The sequence below is a fragment of the Peromyscus maniculatus genome, chromosome 13, assembly GCF_049852395.1.
Source record: "Peromyscus maniculatus bairdii isolate BWxNUB_F1_BW_parent chromosome 13, HU_Pman_BW_mat_3.1, whole genome shotgun sequence".
NCBI classification, from domain to species: Eukaryota; Metazoa; Chordata; class Mammalia; order Rodentia; family Cricetidae; genus Peromyscus; species Peromyscus maniculatus.
The window spans coordinates 37,676,693-37,695,588 of NC_134864.1; the positions used below are offsets into that span (position 1 = coordinate 37,676,693).

General features: G+C 40.6%; 1 long non-coding RNA gene across 1 annotated transcript in view; it reads left to right on the forward strand.

Annotated features, from left to right (window-relative positions):
• Positions 1 to 283: 283 nt before the first annotated feature.
• The window catches only part of LOC121822036 (uncharacterized), a 58,086-nt gene continuing 39,473 nt past the window's right edge, over positions 284 to 18,896 (forward strand). The window contains exon 1 of the long non-coding RNA XR_006062971.2: positions 284 to 440. This is a non-coding gene — a long non-coding RNA (uncharacterized LOC121822036). The remainder of the gene's footprint in view (positions 441 to 18,896) is intronic.

The window sequence follows — 18,896 nt, forward strand, 5'->3', positions numbered from 1 at the left end:
ATCATAAATATATATGTCAATAAAACCTACGTGTGTGTTACCTGGTATCTTGCCATTTAAAAAAATCTATCCCACCTCCCGTGTTTAGCACATGGGTTGAGAACTGAATCAAAGTTGTTGAGAACTAACCTTCCACAGTCTTTGCAGAATCAGAGCATGGCTTCTCTTCTAGCTATGTAGGGTATTTTAAATAGAACACCTTGCCATCTAGATGTTGCTACATTATAAAGACATTCTCTTTGTTTTGTTTTACAGCTTTCACAGGCCTCTGGGGACGGAAATCAGCATTTTTAACTATCCGGAGGATTTGTTTGAGGTTGTTGGTGTCACAATGATTTGTGGTCCTATTAAAATGACATTTGCTGATGACATGATCCGACGCGTGGTATTGGTTCATCTCAGCGTGAAGACGTGCTGATCTTTTCATCATGGCCACACAGGTAATCTAGTAACCTGCGGCTCTAATGTGATCAGCTACACTGCTATCGCCAGCATTTGCATAAGTGCTGTGCAGAGATGGACTGACTTTCTAATTCAAAGTCACGTCAAGGAAAAATAGCTGTTGCGGGATGATTTATCCCTTTATTGACTAAATGAAATTATTCAAATCCTGAAGTCTGCTCCCTTTCCTTTGGCATCAGGATTTCAAGTGGGTTCTCCCTATTCTACTTCTTCATATTAAACACTACACTTGCACACGCATGTGTGCATGCACACACACACACACACACACACATTACATTTGCACTCATACTACTTGTATGCACACATGCATGCATACCCACCATAGACTTTTGCAAACACAGTGTGGAATGCCTCTTTTCCTTTCTTTCTTTTCTTTTTTCTTTCTTTCTTTCTTTTTTTTTTTTTTTTTTTTTTTTTTTTTTTTTTTTTTTTTGGTTTTTCGAGACAGGGTTTCTCTGTATAGCTTTGCGCCTTTCCTGGATCTCACTCTGTAGGCCAGGCTGGCCTCAAACTCACAGAGATCCACCTGGCTCTGCCTCCTGAGTTCTAGGATTAAAGGCATGCGCCACCACTGCTCAGCTGTATTGATAGGAGGCATCACTGTGAAGCAGAGAGTATATTTCAGGTCCCTTCTTGAGTACCACAGGTGGAGAAATTTCTGTTTTAAAACACATCAAAGAAAACAAAAATGAATTAAAATCATTCTGGAGTCAGTTTTTTCCAGGGCCAAGTTCATTTGATGAAATTCACCCGTTTTCTTACAGAGTGGTAGTGGCTGTTCTAAACAGGGGGGCTCTAAGCCTTGGGGGCCGACACTTTCAAGATGGCCCTTTGGTAAAGTAGCAGAAAGGGCAGCTTTCTCCCTGGGTGTTTTATTTTATCCAGTGTGAAAACGGCAGGCTGAGGACATTTCATAATACAGCCTGTTTTCATGCTTCACGTTACAGACCGGCAGGGTTTGGATATCTTGGACCAGGCCCAAGTGTCTGCATCTGCCTGCCTTTGCCCATCAATATTTGAAACCTGTCAGTTCCCAACACTGAGTCCTTGTAATGACAGACAGCAAACTGGATGTGAGACTGTAAAAATAATGTCCACCTGCCTCAGTAAACTCATCACCTAGCTCCTGGCCAGCCACATGACCCATCGGGAGGATGAGCTGGGACAAATTGGAGGCTACATTTTAAGGAGAAAGAATCACCTACTTTTATTATTAAAGAATAGATACCTCACTGGGTGGTGGTAGTGCACGCCTTTGATCCCAGCACTCGAGAAGCAAAGCCAGGCAGATCTCTGTGAGTTCGAGACCAGCCTGGTCTATAGAGCGAGATCCAGGACAGGTACCAAGACTACACAGAGAAACCCTGTCTCAACAAAAACCAAAAATGAACTCTTGTTCTCTCCTTTCTTCATAAAATATGTCAACTGTTGTTTGTGGGAATCCTGTATATCAAGTTTTGTCCTTTTAAAATCACTGTGTGTTATTATAGCTTCAGATATCGATATTTCAAATATATGGTAACGTCCCAAACTGTAATTTCTAGAATTAAATTTATAGGACGTTGTCGGTCCAGGTTTTCATACTAAGTTTTAATAACATGATGTAAAGAAAAATAGGGCTTTCAAATCATAGACAGACAGATAGAAATTTAATTTAGACCTCTAGCGTCTGCTTGCAAACGACTCACATCTGTAAGTTGGATTGAGCTTCTTGCCACATATTCATAAACCCTCGACACTTTCAAATACCAGGGGGAAGTGTGCAAGATAAACACCACCTCAAAACTAATTGTTGAGCTGTTCGTATCGACTGAATTAATAGTCCCAAACATTATCGGGAGTGGAAAGTTAGTGAGCAGAGTGGTACGGGCACGGACATGTATAGAAATGTCTTCACAATGGCTTAGGATAGAATGGAGGAAAAAACTTCTGCCTTTCATCATTCTTGGAATTTGAAACTTTTTTTTTTTTTAAATTCCAGGATCATAGGGATTAGCCATTTTGTAAACACACAAACTCTTAATTCTCTGAGCTGGTCTATGAATTTCACAGCCCTTGGGGATCCAGAAAACTGAGTTTAATAATGCTTTAGAACAATGGCCCAGTTCAATTTGATTTAGCTGTTTTATAAATAATCCAATGGCAGATGAATTCAAGTAGCTTTGCTTCAACTTCCCCAAGCATGTGACAGTGATTTTCAGGCTGGGAACGCGACTTGGAACGCTTGGTACTTGCAGTCTGCTCTGGGTTAGTGAATGTTTGAGACCATCCATGACAGTCTTCACTGAGCCGGGCAATGCCTGGATCATGACTACTTCAAATGTTCACTATTCGAGAATTTAAGAAAAAAAAATTAAGAAAATTCCAGTGTTCCTTAGTTTTGTGAAACTCCCTCTTTGGGTTCAAGGTCACTGATGAATCAAAAAGTTGTCACAAGTGGACTTACATTTCATGTTCACTGGACTGAATTATTCTTATCCTTCTTGTCATTTATGATCTGCAATCCTTCTCCAGCAAAGGGAAATGGAGGGGACACACGGGTGATTTCACAGCGAAAGCTGTCCTGTCGTGGAGTCTGGTGGTTTGTGAAGTGCTTTCCACAAAAGGCATCCAGTAGGGTTCGCCCACTCACATGACGAGTGCCATGCCGCCTCACTGTACAGTCAGGGGCAGCAGACACATTCAAGGTCGCCTTGTGTGGAGGAGTTCATTAACATCTCCTGCTTTTCTCATGCCAGGGGCCACTTTAATTAAAAGCAGGAGACACTCTTCTAATCGCTCTAGTCTTTTCAGAAGATCAATTTGGATTTTCCACACAATTTCTCAGCTTTCTGCCAACATTGTAGTTACAGGCACAGAAGATGTTTCTCTAGTGTGACTGTCTCCGGTGTCTTCCTGTGGTCTTTTCATAATGGAGAGAGAGAGAGAGAGAGAGAGATCCAGAATATATAAAGAATTCAAAATATTAAATAGCAAAAGAGCAAAGAATTTAAGCAATAAGTCTATAAATGAATGGAACATGTGATCCTCAAAAGAAAAAATACAAATGGTGAATAAATACATTGAAGATTTTCAAGATCTTTAGCTGTTGGGGAAATGGAGATGGAAACTACAATGAGATCCCATTCCACCTCAGTCAGAGTGGTTATCACCGGGAAAATAAAAACAAATAAACCAACAAATCAACATTTGAGGAAAAAAATGAACATGGATATACTGTCAGTAGGAATGTAAATTAGGACATCTGCTGTAAAAATCATTATGGAAGTTTCTTAAAGAACTACAATAGAAGTCATGTATGGCCCACCTGAGGCACTGCAGGGTATAAGCCAGAAGGAATCAAAGACATATTACAGTGTTACTATACATCCGTGTTTACCTCAGCCCTACTCAAAATAGCTGAGAGGTGGAGCCTGACTAGGTGTCCATCAACAGATGAATGGGTAAAGAAAGTGTGGTCTATATGCACAAGGGAGTATTATTCGGCCAGACAAAAGGACAAAATCCTGTGTTTGCAAGAAAAAAAAATGGAACTTTAAAAAACAAAAACAAACTCAGAAAGATAAGCAAGCATCATGGAACTTCAGTCATATATGTAGTGGAGGGTAACATAACAGAAAAGTGAGGACTGTTGGGTATGTGAAAGGGGACAAGGGGAGGTGAGGGACAAGAGAGTGTCACAGAGAGGGAGAATATGATCCACGTCCATTACATGAATGTATGGAAATGTCACAGTGAAGCCCTTTAGTTGTACAGTTAATACACTAATAAAATGATGTGAACCCCTGATAGTTGAGAGGGAGGAACTCGGAATGTGGAACCCTATCTGATTTCAGGGTCTTATTCAAAAGGCAGGATTGGGCTTCAGGAGAGGTTGAATGTTAACGGGGCAACAGCCCTGGATCTACTCAGATAAAAGGGAGCATTATTGAGCTGGCTGGCTCGAGCCCAAAGGAGAATGAGCTTTCTCTGGTGCAAATTGCCTCGCACTTCGACACAGTACCGGCACTGCAAATGGGACATATTTCTTCTCCACCTAAAGCCCAAGTATCATATTTTCTTCTTCTGAATGCAATGATTAAGCCATTAAGAAGGAGGCTCCTGCACTGGACTGCGTTGGAAAGAAAGCATCAAGAAGGGCCTGGAGAAAGCACTTCGTTTCTGAAGTTTCACCATTCATTCAGTGAGCTCCAGCATGCTAGAAAGACAGGCAGGCAGGGTCCATTCTTGGGAGGGAGTTCAATTCGTGTGGCCGGTGGGTTGAGAAAGTCCAACCCACAGTTTCATCTAGACACAGTGCAGCTTCTGCTAGGAGATGTCATGGACTCCCGAAAACCAAGCTTCATGATGTGTGCCTTAACTGGGGGTGGGGGGGGGGCAGGAAAACATTATCCACGTTTTCACCAGTCTCTGAATGAAACTCAGCATTTCCGTCCACTGCTAATCAAAACAACACAGCCCCACAGTGCTAGCCTTGATCTTGGACTTGGCAGTAGGGTCAGTGGTTATTTTTCTAGGAAGTTTTCACTGTTCTACATCGCTCTCAATGTTGTTCAAATTTGTTGTTTCTCTGACATGACTGGAGCTGAATCTTCTGCTGGATTTTGTTATTAATGAATCAGAAATGCAATGTTATTGTGCCGCAAGTTTATTTTTACATATTTCTGATGACTTTATTTCAGTATAATTGGATTTTTTTTGTAGCACTAGACACATTTCATTGTCTATATTTAAAAAACATTGGAGAATGAATTTGTGGACTTTTCACACTGTCAGTGGGGACCATGGCACAAAACAAAATAATAGCTTTGAAAAGGGTTCTGTTGTTGAGATGAGCTTTTATGTGTGGTTTAGTGTGTGTGTGTGTGTGTGTGTGTGTGTGTGTGTGTTTGTATGTGCATGTGTTTGTCTTGATAGATTCTGTGGTAGGCACTAGGGATACAAGTATGAATTGCTATATTATTACTGACTTTAAAAGGTCTGGCAAAGCAGTAGATAATTATATGCCAACAACAAGGACTATGCCAACTATTCATGCTAAGCAGTTTATATGCATCGTAACTTTTTATCTCCTTTTTATAGACAAGGAAACTGTGGTACAAAGAAGTAAATGGCTGAACCAAATAATTGGTGCCACTTGGATTTGTGCCTAGGAGGTGGCACTTTAGGGTCTGTGTGCTTATCCACAGGGCTTACCCTTTGTTCACATTGGAGTACACGCATGGGCGTTTGTAAATGTTCTCCAGGAGAGGAGAGGGCCTGTAGCCAGCCTGACAGTGGTGGGAGAGGGTCTCTGTGGTGTACCTTCCTCAGCTTGTCCCAGATAAGGTTGGCAGACTGGCCCCTCCCTGTTAAGCAAAGAAGGGAAGTTAGGGTCCTCTACAAGAAAAGGCTAAGGACACATGCCAGGAGCAATGAGGCTGTGCCAATGAATATTACCGAGTACCTGTATGAGTGGGGATGGGAGCAGCTGGGTCTAGAAGGAAGGTTGATGGAGACCGTAGGCAGGACAGTGAGGACAAGTGTGTGTGGTTTTATCAGAGCATTCCCTGGAACCCATGCTGCTACCATCTTGGACTTCTAGCCTTCTGAACTGTCCATCTCATTCTGTTTTGGCAGCTCAAGCCGAGACAAATGCTACATGGGCACCGCCTTGTGCTCACCAGGACCTTTGTGTCATCTGAATTAATTCTCCTAACAAGTCCTCCCTAATTTACAAGCCCAGATAGGGGTGTGGTGAAGTTTAGGACCTGGGCACAGGTAAAGGCTGAGTAGCTGAGTTAACCTGGGAAATGTGTCACCGAGATTTCACCCTTAACCCGTATAATACGACTGGCTGTTTCCTGGACTTGAGTGTGTGTGTATTGCCTCCCTGCAAAGGCTCTGCTCTGTAGACCAGTTACCTAATCCTTTCCATCCATGCTCATTTCTGATGGTCATGTCTTAGCCTTTCCCTTCTAGTGTGGTTTCCCTTGTGGGCAGTCACAGAAACACGGCGAACCAAGCCTTTCCCCCAGTGTTCTCAGACTATGCAACCACAATAGTACAATTCAGTCTAGTAATGGAGTCACTGGTATGGACTTTCCCTTCTGCTTTCCTATAGAACCTTCTGTTTATGATCATCATACTGAAATAATCTCTCTCACTTCTGTCTTCCTTTTACCTTTGAAACCTCTGGGAGAAAGAGGTCATCTTTGGAGTTTACTACCATACCAGATCAGAGCTGAATGCTGAATGGACAAGGATGCTAACAGAACCTTGCTTTCCACACAGGGCTACTCTCCCTATGTCTATAGCTCAAGTCAGCATAGAGAATTGCATGGAAATAACTTCTGAAGTTATGTCAAGTACATCCAGGTGGCAATGGGTTCTGAGATGTTACTGGTTCATAAATTGGACTTATATGATTTCTATGGAGACATTCATACATTACTCAAACAGTTTCTAAAATACTCAAAAATAAAAACTGACCAAACACTTTTGAAATAAACTAGATTCTTTAAAAATAGAATTTATTTACTTTTTTTTTGCTTGTTTGGGTGGTTTTTTGTTCGTTTGTTTGTATTATATGGCATTCATGGATGTGCATTATGGGGGTATCTAGTGCCCTCAGAGCCAATAGCAGGCTTCAGAGTCTCTGGAACTGGAGCTATATTGTTGTGACACACCACGTGGGTGCTGGTTGTCTTGGAAGAGCAGCCCGTGCTCTTCACCCCTTAAACCACCTCTCCGGTCCTTACTGAAAGCTAAGATGTCAGAGGTTGATTGGCTCACCCCGCCTGCAGAGACTGTCACCCTCTAAACACTTGCCACATTTCAGAGGTGCTGTAAGGAGTCTCTATGTATCACTCACTATGTCATTAAAACAGGGTGAGGGAGATACTGTAATTGCTACCTTACAGGTGATGGAGCTGTGTCTCAGGAACGTTGAGTAACTTGCCTAAGGCTGATCGGAGGTAAAAGTGGCAGTCAGACCCAATCCACTACAGTACAAAATACATCTGAACTTGACCACAATTGTATGTCTTTCTTCTCCCAATGTTTCAACAATACCCAAACAATTGCTCTATTTAAGGACAACAGTGTTCAAACAGATGTGTGTAGTGTATGATAAATAGCTACATACACAATTCTCCTTAAAATCACGTTTTTCTTTTCACTTGTAAAGGGAAGTCATGCATACAGCTTAAGAAGATGAAACATTGCAGCTTAATAATTGAGTGGAAACGTATTTCAATTGTGGAATTTGAACAAGTCTTAAGCATTCTTATAAATAGCTGATGAGTTCACTATGAGTTCAGAAATCCTCTCATTTGCTTCAAGTCTTCATTTCTTTGTCTCTAAAGACCTCATCAGTTCCTTTCTTTGTCAAGAAAGTATTCGTGAATACCCCACCCCAAAATGTTCCTGTTACTTCATCCAAGAAAATTAGCACTGTAGGAGAAATAAATCAAAAAAGAGGAGAAATGCATCTCTCCCAGCCACCTAATTAAAGTAGCTTGGGAAGCATGTTATTTTAAGTTTATTACTCCTGGTTGCCTTTTCAAAATGTTGCTTGATGAATATAATCCCCCCTCCGAGATCTACAAACCTATTGATCAGTCATCTTAAATTACACATGAACATAACACATAGGAATGCTCTCACTGATTCACACCAGCAATCAGTCGTGCTGGTAGCCTGCAGATGTGTTAAATATGAAGATGACTTCTAAGGTTTGTATAATTTGAATGTCATCTGTATGTAGGTAGTTGAAGAGATTATCCCAATTACTCAGAAACCTCTATATATCACAGTATGTAGTTTGGGATAAAATAGTTTTGTCTTGGACCTCATGCAATACAGCATATCTAAAACCATATGAACAGCTTCAGCAAAAACTAGTTGCCCAGTAACAAAGGGCATGTTGAGGAGGCAAGTATTGAGATATAGGGATGTATTAATCACCTTTTGTGTATGCAAAAACAAATTAAATTTAGTCATAGTAAACCTCATTCTGGACCAAGTTATCTTCTAATTACTAAATTAGCCCAATCTTTTCAATAACTGTACAATGGAGACACATGTATTACTTGAGGTATACATCGAGGGACCAAGACATGGGACTTTTAAAGGTCCCATTATTAGTAAGTCTAATGAGCCAGGATTGGAGCCTACAAATTGTACTTCCAGAATGTGTGCTTCTAACCACTAAGCATTCCCCTGCCTCCACCAAAATGCCTGAGCATACAATAGAGCTGAGTCCCCCTTAGAAAAGTCCCAGATCCAGAAGTTTGCTGAAGTTTCATGGGAGATATTGTATAGTTAAAGGATTTGCCAACTCCTTTCAAGGTAGAACAGAGACTCTTTCTAAATTAGGGTGAGAACAGACAATGACCTAAGAAGAGGTGGTTACAAAACCCTACATCAAAAGACCTTTGATCAAAGTTACCCATGTAATATTCAGGAGGAAAAATAAAGGAGTCATACATTATTGCTGATCAAGAAGGAATAGTGAGAGCTGGGGAAATAAAGATATAGAAGGAACACACCTGTTGTGTGAGAACTTGTGAGTGTAAATTTAACCTCGGATTCTGATAGGTCAGGGAGAAGCCTGTGAGCAGAGTGAGTGTTTGAGTACCAGGTTCTTTCTTAAGGGAGTTTACAATACAAACAAACCAATCCACACACACACACAAAATCTGGACTGCAGCGAAAGAAAAGTCAGGATTCTGGAGAACCAGCTGAGGGATGAAGTCCTCGGATACAGATGTCTGGATATGTCCTCGGGTGGCCTTTTCTTTTAAAACTTTCTTTCTTTTATTATTTTATGTACATGAGTGTTTCATCTGCATGTATACCTGTGTACCATGTCTGTGTCTGGTGCTCATGGAAGCCAGATGAGGGCATCAGATCTGCCATGTAGGTGCTGGGAATCTAAAAAGAAATTAAATTCAGTCATAGTAAACCTTATTCTGGACCAAGTTATCTTCTAATTATTAAGTTATCACAATCTTTTCAATAACTGTACAACGTAGACACATGTATTACTTGAGCTGTACGGGGATGGACCAAGACATGGCACTTTTAAAGGTCCCATTGTTAGTAAGTCTAGTGAGCCAGGATTGGAGCCCTGGCACAAATTGGGCTTCCAGAATGTGTGCTTCTAAGCACTAAGCACTGGAGTCTTTGACAAAAGCAGGAAGTGTTTGGACCACTGAGCTAACTTTCCAGCTCTGCGTGGCCATTTCATGGCTACTGTGTGTCCCTGATATTTCTCTTTGTGACAATTCCCTCTTTGTAAATGTAACAACCAAACTGCATTACAAGCTATACCCATGTGACACCCTTTAATACTACCCATTAAAGGCCTAGAGAGATGGCTCAGAGGTTAAGAGCACCAACTGCTCTTCCAGAGGTCCTGAGTTCAATTCCCAGCACCCACATGGTGGCTCACAACCATCAGTAATGAGATCTGGTGCCCTCTTCTGTGTACATAATAAATAAATCTTTAAAAAAAAATACTACCCATTAAAAAACCCCATCCCCAAATAAAGTCCCACTCTGAGATCTATTTTGAGGTGCCACCATTCAGCCAATATGGGTAAGCTTATAGTCTTATCTCAGATAGTTGACTAGTCCTCATGGAAGATTAAGAATCATGGTTATGGAAGAAAAAAAGTCAGTTCATTCTTTTGTATCATATTTCTTACAAACTTGTGCCAAGTAGCATTTTACCACATTGCACAGAAATATAGATGATTAATGTATGATTGTTATTGAGTTATAAAAGAATATGTATTATTACAGATAAGATGTATTGAGTCCTTTCTAAGTTGATACCAGCCCCTTAAAATGCTCTCTACACCAAACACATCACCATTGTTATTCTTTGGTTCCATGAAAAAATCATTTCCATTTCTTCCTTCTTCCCTCCCTTCCTTCCTCCCTTCCTCCCTTTCTTCCTTCCTTTCTCCCTTCTTTCCTTCCTTTCTTCTCTCCCTCCTTCCTTCCTTTCTTCATTTGCTTTTGTCTTTTGAGGAAGGGATCTCTTAGACTCCTAACTGGTCTCGTACCTACTATGTAGTTAAGGATGACCTTGAACCATAATCCTCCCACCCCACCTGTACTATGCTTAGCGTACATGGTTCCAGGGATCACACAAGGGCTTTGTCTGACATACACCAACTGAGCTCTATATATCCCCAGCCCCTTGTAGATACGCTCTCTAATATCAGGGGAAACAAGTTTGCCTTGGAAAAGGCCGAATTGCAGGCATTTTTAATTTCCTATGGCTCATAGTCTTTGTCACAAATATTCAGTTCTATCATTATAGCATGAGAGTAACAATGTATCAATGAATGGGTATGGCTGTGCATCAATAAAATCCTTATTTGTGGAGGCCGATAGTTGAATTTTACATAATTTTCATGTCATAATATACAGTTTGCCCTTTGAGTTTGTTCCTCAGCCATTTGAAAATATAAAAAAAAAACTTATTTCTTACACTTCATGAAAAGAGGCAGTGGGGCAGACTTTGTCTACAGCAAAACTTTCTGATTCACATCTCTAGGAGAACAAACCTGTTCCAGAAAATGATGCTAGAGACTTCAGAGCTGTTTCTGGGGCAGGAACTGTGGTGATGTAGTAGCAGCTCCTGTTCTGATGATGTCCTGCATACAAAATGATTGCTCTAGAGCAGTGGTTCTCAACCTTCCTGATGCTGTGACCCTTTAATAGAGTTCCTCATGCTGTGGTGACCCCCAACCATAAATGATTTTATTGATACTTCATAACTGTAATTTTGCTAGTGAGGAATCATAATGTAAATATATGAAACACAGGATATCTGATGACAAAAATATAATTAAAGTATAAACAGGGGTTAAATAAGATACTTATATGTGCATTATGAAAATATTTATATCTTTATACTTTAATAAATATATGATAAGACACCTATATTAAAACCTATGACCAAGATATAAACAGGGCTGCATGTCAAGTAATTATTTAATATCTTTCAGGTAACTTTTTGAATATCAATCATGGCTAAACTGAGTGAATGTTATAATCAATTCTCAGTGTCTAAGAGCCTTACAGTACCAATTATCCTTTACCTCAATAGGCTAATTTTCCAAGTAGCAGGACTTAGGTTTACCTGCAATGCAGTGGACCCCCAGTTATTTAGGGCCACACTTAAAGGAATGCTTCCCACGAGCCCAAAGTAGCATGTCATCAGGAGACTCAAACTGTGCTTGTTCACCCACTGGTCATACTCCTGGGGAATCCCTCACTGCTGTGATCCAGGGGCCCCAGACTTTGACAGATGCTGCCAACACTTCCTATGCATTAGGCACTCTGATATCACAGTGTGTGAGCAGGCTTCAAAGTGACCTTTGCTCTCCTCCCCTCTGACAAAAGGCCCTCCAGAAGCTCACCTGATGCCTGGCTCCACAGGCAATCTCTGAAGAGCGGTCCACTTTGGCCTCTGATTCTCCCTCACTGTACTTGGTCAGAATGGTTGAGTAGGACCCCGGAGAAGGCAGAATGTGAACCCCTTCTCTCCTTTCTTAAAGCCTCACCAGCAAATTTCTTTTTCCTCCAAATGACACAGCAAGGTGCTATGCATAGGACTGGATTAAGATTCACAATTTCAGGGTTTGACGGGGAGAAATGTTTCTCTAGACTGGATGTAGAGAGAGAGGAAAAAGAGTTATTCTTGAATAGCATACTGACCTACACTCATGTCCTCACTGTTTAGGTCTGGGGCAAGGCTTGAGAGTGTATTACTCATGGAGCTTCTAACGTACCTCCTGACTTGTGTGCTCTCCGTCCTGCTGATACCTGACCCCAACTCATGAGGAAACAGAAGAAGTCCTGTTTAATAACTCACAGCCCTCCTTGGGGTCATCTGAAAAAAAGCATTCCAATCGAGGCATGCCTCAGATCCAGAATCCCTCTTCTCATTTTAGTAAAGGGGAAACCTCTCGTCTTGTTACTATTTATCCAGGCCAGTGCTGGTTTCTGTCATGTATTTAGCTAGTCCAACTGTTCTGAAGACAAGCCAGCCTCCCTTTGCACCTATATTTTTATACATCCCCCATATGGCATCAAGCGACTTAGGAACTGAGAACTTGATCCCTAGAGGCACATCTCACAGAGACTGTGGCTGGCATGCAGAATTGGCTGGAGCTCTAAGTCAGTGCTGGCCTATTATAGCTTAGAGATTATTGTGGAAGTCTTCATAAAGTTGAGATGGGACTCCATGGTGAGAGAGAAATGTGATTATAATTAGAACCAATTGTGGTGGCACACGCCAGTAGTATATGATGAAGAGGCAGAGGCAGGAGGATCACCATTACAACTCACTGAACATGTTCATACAGTAGATTAGGTTAAGGCCTTAGAGTTATTTATTATGGCAAGAAGGAAATTTTTTTGTTTTGATTTTTAAACTTATCATACATAGTTCTCCTCCCTTGTTACCTTACCTTTCTGGAAAGGTGACATTTGGAGAGAAAACAAAGAAATTAAAAAGCTAACTTTAGGGTGATATTCTCAAATGTAACAGATGACGGAAACAGATCTTGTCTTTTGAGACTTAATTTTCTTTATGTTTTTGTTTCTGTTCTAAAAAATTATTTTCATGCTCATTATGTGTCTCCGTGTTTCTAGGTTTGTGTATGTACTCCTGTGAGTGTGGAACTGGTAGCTTCCAGAGAAGGATGCCCTTACCTGGAGCTGGAGTTACAGGAGGTTGTGAGATGCCTGATGTGGATGCTGGGAGCTGAACTCCAGTCCCCTGGAAGAAGAGTAAATGCTCTTAACTGCTGAGCCATCTCTCCAGCCCCTGATCTCTGTTTTTCATCTATGATATAAAAATAGTCACTATCTTGCTCCGCACAAAGTATTATCTGTTTAAAGAAAAAAATGTTGCTAAGCAGATATGCAGGAGCAGGTAGGAGGTGCAGCTTAAGATAATTTAAATTAATTGTGTGTGTTGCTTGGATATATTTACACACTTTAATATCTTTATATTACATAAAAAGGTTCTGTTATTATTTCTTGTGTACCCATTGGTTTTGTTAAAATTTATTGTTATTTTCTTTTATTAGGTACATGCACATGTATGTGACTGAGACACATGTGCCATGGAGCATGAGCTAAGGTCAGAGAACAACATGCAGGAATTGGGCTTCTCTTTCCAGCATGTGGCGCCCAGAGATTGATCTCTTGGCTTGGCGGTGGAAGTCTTTTCCCTCTGAGCCACCTCACTGACCCTTATCCATCGTTTTTGCCAGGAAGAGATTTGAGTCCGTCCAGTAAAGTGGGCAAGAATTCTTCCCGATGATACTCATTCCTAAATTGTTTCAGATAAATGGACAGTATTTTGCTGCTGCCAAGTTTCTCATTCTTGGAAAGTGGTTTTGGCTTTTTCCCCTCTTCATCTTGGGGAACTCATGTTTCTTCTTCCTTTTCCTCTGCAGCAAACACAAGCGTGTTCTAGTAATGTGCATCTTATCAGCAAACTGAAAACCATTCTTTTCCAGTAATAAGCCATTTCAAACATCTGCACTTTATTTTATGAAAATCCTTTGTCAGTCAAGATAAGCAATGAAATAGAAAAGTTCAGATTTCTAAAGATAATTGCTCAATGACGTGACACTCTATTATTATGTACATGTAACAGTAGGTAGGTCAGTCTCCCCACGAAATCTGATACAAGCCTCTAAGGTCATTGTGGATCTATAATCTTAGCCCTTAATTTTTTTTCATTGAAAAACTTCAGACTGAAGAGTTCCTGCAGTCATGGAAAGGACTGATCCTAGTGGATATCAAGATTTAAACACATTTGCTAGAGACTCCGCCAAATAAGCTGAGGGGCTCATGACCTAGGAGGCAGAGCTGTTTAACCTCTTCAGGACTTTTATAAGAAAAAAAAGTGTTGTTATTACCCTTACAGTGGAGGTTTGGGGATGAATAGAATAGAATGAACAGAATAGAAGGGATTTTTTTATTTAAATTAAGCTATGTGGGAAGTCAGTGACCAAATATATGGAAGAAGTTCAAGTGTGAACACCCTAGAGGTTACAAGAGCATGTCATTCCCCTCTTGAGAAAGTATCTGTCCATCACATTCCTAGTAGACTCTAACTTGGTGGTTCTCAACCTGTTAGTCGTGATCCCCTCAGCAAACTTCTATCTTTACAAATATTTATATTAGATTCATAACAGTAGCAAAATTACAATTATGAAGTAGCAACGGAATAACTCTGTGGTTGGGGGGGTCAACACAACATGAGGAACTGTACTAAAGGGTCATGGCGTTAGGAAGGTTGAGAACCACTGCTCTAACTCATTGTCAAGAACCTTCAGGTTCTGCCAATATGCAACTTCTTCCTCTTGAGTCTTGTGCCCAAAACACATCATCCATCCTCATCACCTCCTTCATGTTTCCCACCTACAGATCATCTCACAAACCTGCCTAAACATCTCCACACAGACGACTTCCTTCCTCATGTATCTCAAGGATCAAGTCTTCCCATTAGGATGTACATGCCACTAGAAGCTTCTATTTGCTCTGCTGTCGTCGTACCTAGCAGTGAACTGTTAGTAACTAGAAAGGGGACCATCTGATGAGTCCAGTGACTTTTAAAGCATGTTTCTTGTTTATCCTTCAAGTTTAGAAATGAGTCTGACCTCACCAGTCCCACCAAGGTTAGTCAGCAGCTGACAAAAGATACATCTTTGTCAAGGTGTCCAGACGGCAGCATTTTTCTGTTGTTTTACAATCCGTGTTTTATACATTAGCCTTTGCCTTTCATAGTGTCTTTTGATTTTTACCATTTTGATCTTCTCTAAGTAAATTCCTTCTCTCTGTGATAATGAGACAAGAATGGTTTTGTTGTTTAGAGCAGGCTATCTGGAGGACATTTTTAGAATTTATAAGTGATCTTCAGCGTTTTCCTTCATAAAGATAGAACAAGGACCTTAAGGAACAGGTGGAATCTGTGTTGGTCTCAAAATTGTCACAGTAGTTTTAAATTTGTGTGTGTGTGTGTTTGTGTGTGTGTGTGTGTGTGTGTGTGTGTGTGTGTGTGTGTGTGCAAAGGAACTCTGGAAATACAGACAAGATGTGGGTGGACGTGGATGTCTGAGAGATGGAGACAACAGTTTAGAAAAAGAGACAAGACTGTGTAACGATTCCACTTTTGTGTGGCATTGGGGATCTAGCCCAGAGCTGTGTGGAGGCTAGGAGAGAGCTCCACCGTGAGACCCATCCTGAGGTCTTGTTCTGCAACCTCAATATATTTTTGAAAAAACTGTATCCATTTTATGCACCGTGTTCACCAAATAATTGAAACTCATTGAGCAAGAGTGAAAATAATATACTTACATGTAAACAGGTCACGCAAGATCATTTTTTATTTTCAAAAACAGGCAGGAAGTGTGGTGGTGTCCATATGTGGCCATGAAATTGAACAGATGGACTCGTAGCTATGAAGGTTTTGCTCCTGTACAAAACCCAGATTATTTTAGGAGTTCTAAATGTTATCCCATAAATTTTCTATTGTAGGAGCTAAAAGAAAACACATTATGAAGCCTTTTAGAAAGGTTGATAAAACTTAAAACAAGTCCAAATTCCTTTACTAATTGAAGTTGCTTAATTCTTTGTTTCTCCTGCCTTTTGTGCATTATATGTGTATATCACTTACATAACAATATTAAAACTGTTTGGACGTGCAATGAATAGGGAATACAAACAGACTGAAGACTCCATTTAAGTGGCAAACAGTGACATTGTATGTCATCATACATAATTAAGGTTTTTAATAGTTGATTGACAGTTATGAATTAGCATGGGCAAGGCAAATATAAGAGCAGCCTATCCATGCATATGGTTAAAGATGAATGAACTATTTTTTCTTGGCTTCTAGGCCCATGAACCTTCAGCTTTTGCAATGAATAAAAGGATCCTCTATGTAAGCCTCAAGACATTTCTCTGTATTTTTCTCCTTGCATATTTTTTTCCAGGTTAGCTGATTTAATTAAATATTCTCTAAAACACTGGATGTTAAGAAACACACAGAATCTAAGACTCTGAGATCTCCCACTTTAGCGTTGATTAAAATCGATGAGTTTGGAGTTTTCTGTTAAATCAAAAGCTCCTGGCTTTCAGCAACTCTTTATTTTTGGAGAAACAGCTTTTTCTTTGTGTAACAAAAAAAGGCTTAGGAAAGCTTCTTAAAAAAAAAAAAAAAAAAAGGCTTAAAGGCTGCCGAATCTTAAAATAGCCCCTAAGAACTGTAGCAGAAGATGTGTGCGCAAATGCGTTAGGCTCAGAACCAGAGGCGCTCCGGGCTTCCTAGTTCAGCACTTGCCCTTTGCTGGGGTTACATACTGCAGCTCAGTACTCCTGCTGTGCTGTGCCTTCCCCAGAACTCATTACTGAGAGAAGAGGACATTTCTCTTGTGTCTTTCTTGTGACTACCATTCTCGGAGTAGCCCGTAGTATCTCTGCACAAACATCTTATGCACCGTGTATGCTCTTAGTGGACTATAGTTATAGAAACTCTGAGTATGAAATGTTCCCATGACAATGTGGCTTTACTCACAGGGAGCTTGACATTTACCTAGTGCCTCCCCTGTATGCCTGTGCTTACCAGGTATTCATAGTTAAGTGACATTGGCTCTGTCCTCTAGAAGTTCTTCCTATGGAGTGAAGAAAGGGTATACAGATTCTTGCCATGCGCTGCATACAAAAACATGGAAGCAACATCTCTTTTTACGACTGATGATAGAAATGTGGAAATAAATGAAGTAAAGGGTATTCTTTCTTGCCATGCTAGTGAAAGTAGTTGTTCAGTACAAGACGCACCGAGGGGCCACAGGATGTGAGAAAGCAAGGACCAGAAGAAATGCCTCAATTTGCATAAGAAATTCTAAGGAAGATAATTTAGGAATTCTGCATATGTTCTGTGCTCACTGTGATGTTGGTTGATTTTCGCCTTCCTTTCACTTGTGTGTGGGATGATTGGTACAGAGAGCCTGTCATTTCTTGGCAGTATGTTGTCAGAGCTGGATAATTTCTCTCGCAAATGGGCCACCATCTGTATTAGGACTCAATACAAAAGCAGTTTATTTCACATGCCCACCGCGAGGCAGATAAACGTGTTGGTGGAATTGATATTTCTAGAGGTCATCCAGGGACTGAATTTTAGAGGGGCACAGCCATCTTCAGATGGCAAATTCTGGGCCCACTTCAAGACTCTCTCCATTGCTGAGGGCAGAAAAACTTGGAAGAGCTGAACGAGAGGTGTCAGTAGACCACACACGAGATGATAGACTGTATTTCTAGGCTCTGTCTTGTTGACTGGGCTATGGTTGATGGCTGTGTCTGACTACAAGGGGAGATGGGAAATGTAGTCCATCTGTGTCCAGACTGAAGGATAAATGCAGGATTGGAGGCCTGACCATAAGTCTCCACCATAAACAATGGGGCTGGGACGAGTGACTTCAGGTCATTGGAGTGACCAGTGACTCTCGTTCAATTTAAGGCAGTTTTCTTGAAGTACCGAGCAACTCAGAATCAAATGTATGACTCTGGTCAATGGGCCTCAATGCATATATTAATGAAATTTCATTTTAGTTTAATTACGGATTAAATTTCCTTTATTTTTCTTTTCTTTCTGGAAGAGCCACCTGCTAGGAAATAAGGTTTTGCAATTTGTATGAGATTTTTGGACAGCAGAACAAAATAAATTTCTGTTACCAGTTTCTATTACCAAATTACTTATCTGCTTTATTCTATCTGAAAAGATTCATTGTTATAACCCCTTTGGCAATGCTTATGAGGACACACGATGTGATTTTAACCAATCACACAGGCAAATTCTTCCTGTGATTCTTAGGAAAGTTAGGAGATGGTGTGGGTCTTGGCTTAGTATAAAGAGGAAGGCCTGGGCAGTTCTCACTTTATTCTGCAAATATTTATCACATGCCTTGTATGTGCCAGGCCACCACAACGGGCATGGTCTAATCGATGAACATTGACTTTGTGTCAGACTCCATGCTAGGTGGCAAACATCTGTTTCCTCTTTTAATCCTCCCTAAATCCTACTGAGGCAGAAGTTAAAGCCTCTGAGAAATTGAAAGGCCACTGAGATTAAATACTGTAACCAAGGTCACTTATTAGTCATACACAGTAGTAAAACTAGGATTGGAAACCAAGTATGTGTGGTTCTAAATTTTTTTTTTCCAGTATGATACTTTGGTTCCTTGGGTGACTGTGTGTCATTCTGATTATTAGCATAACAGTATATGAGAGCTTGGCAAATATTTGCTTATAAAATGAAGCTTCCTTCCTGCCCTTAGGAAGGAGCTAAGGGATCAGGTCTCTGGGATTAGACTCCACCCCCTTTACTAGAAGCCAAGACTTAAGAGTATTAA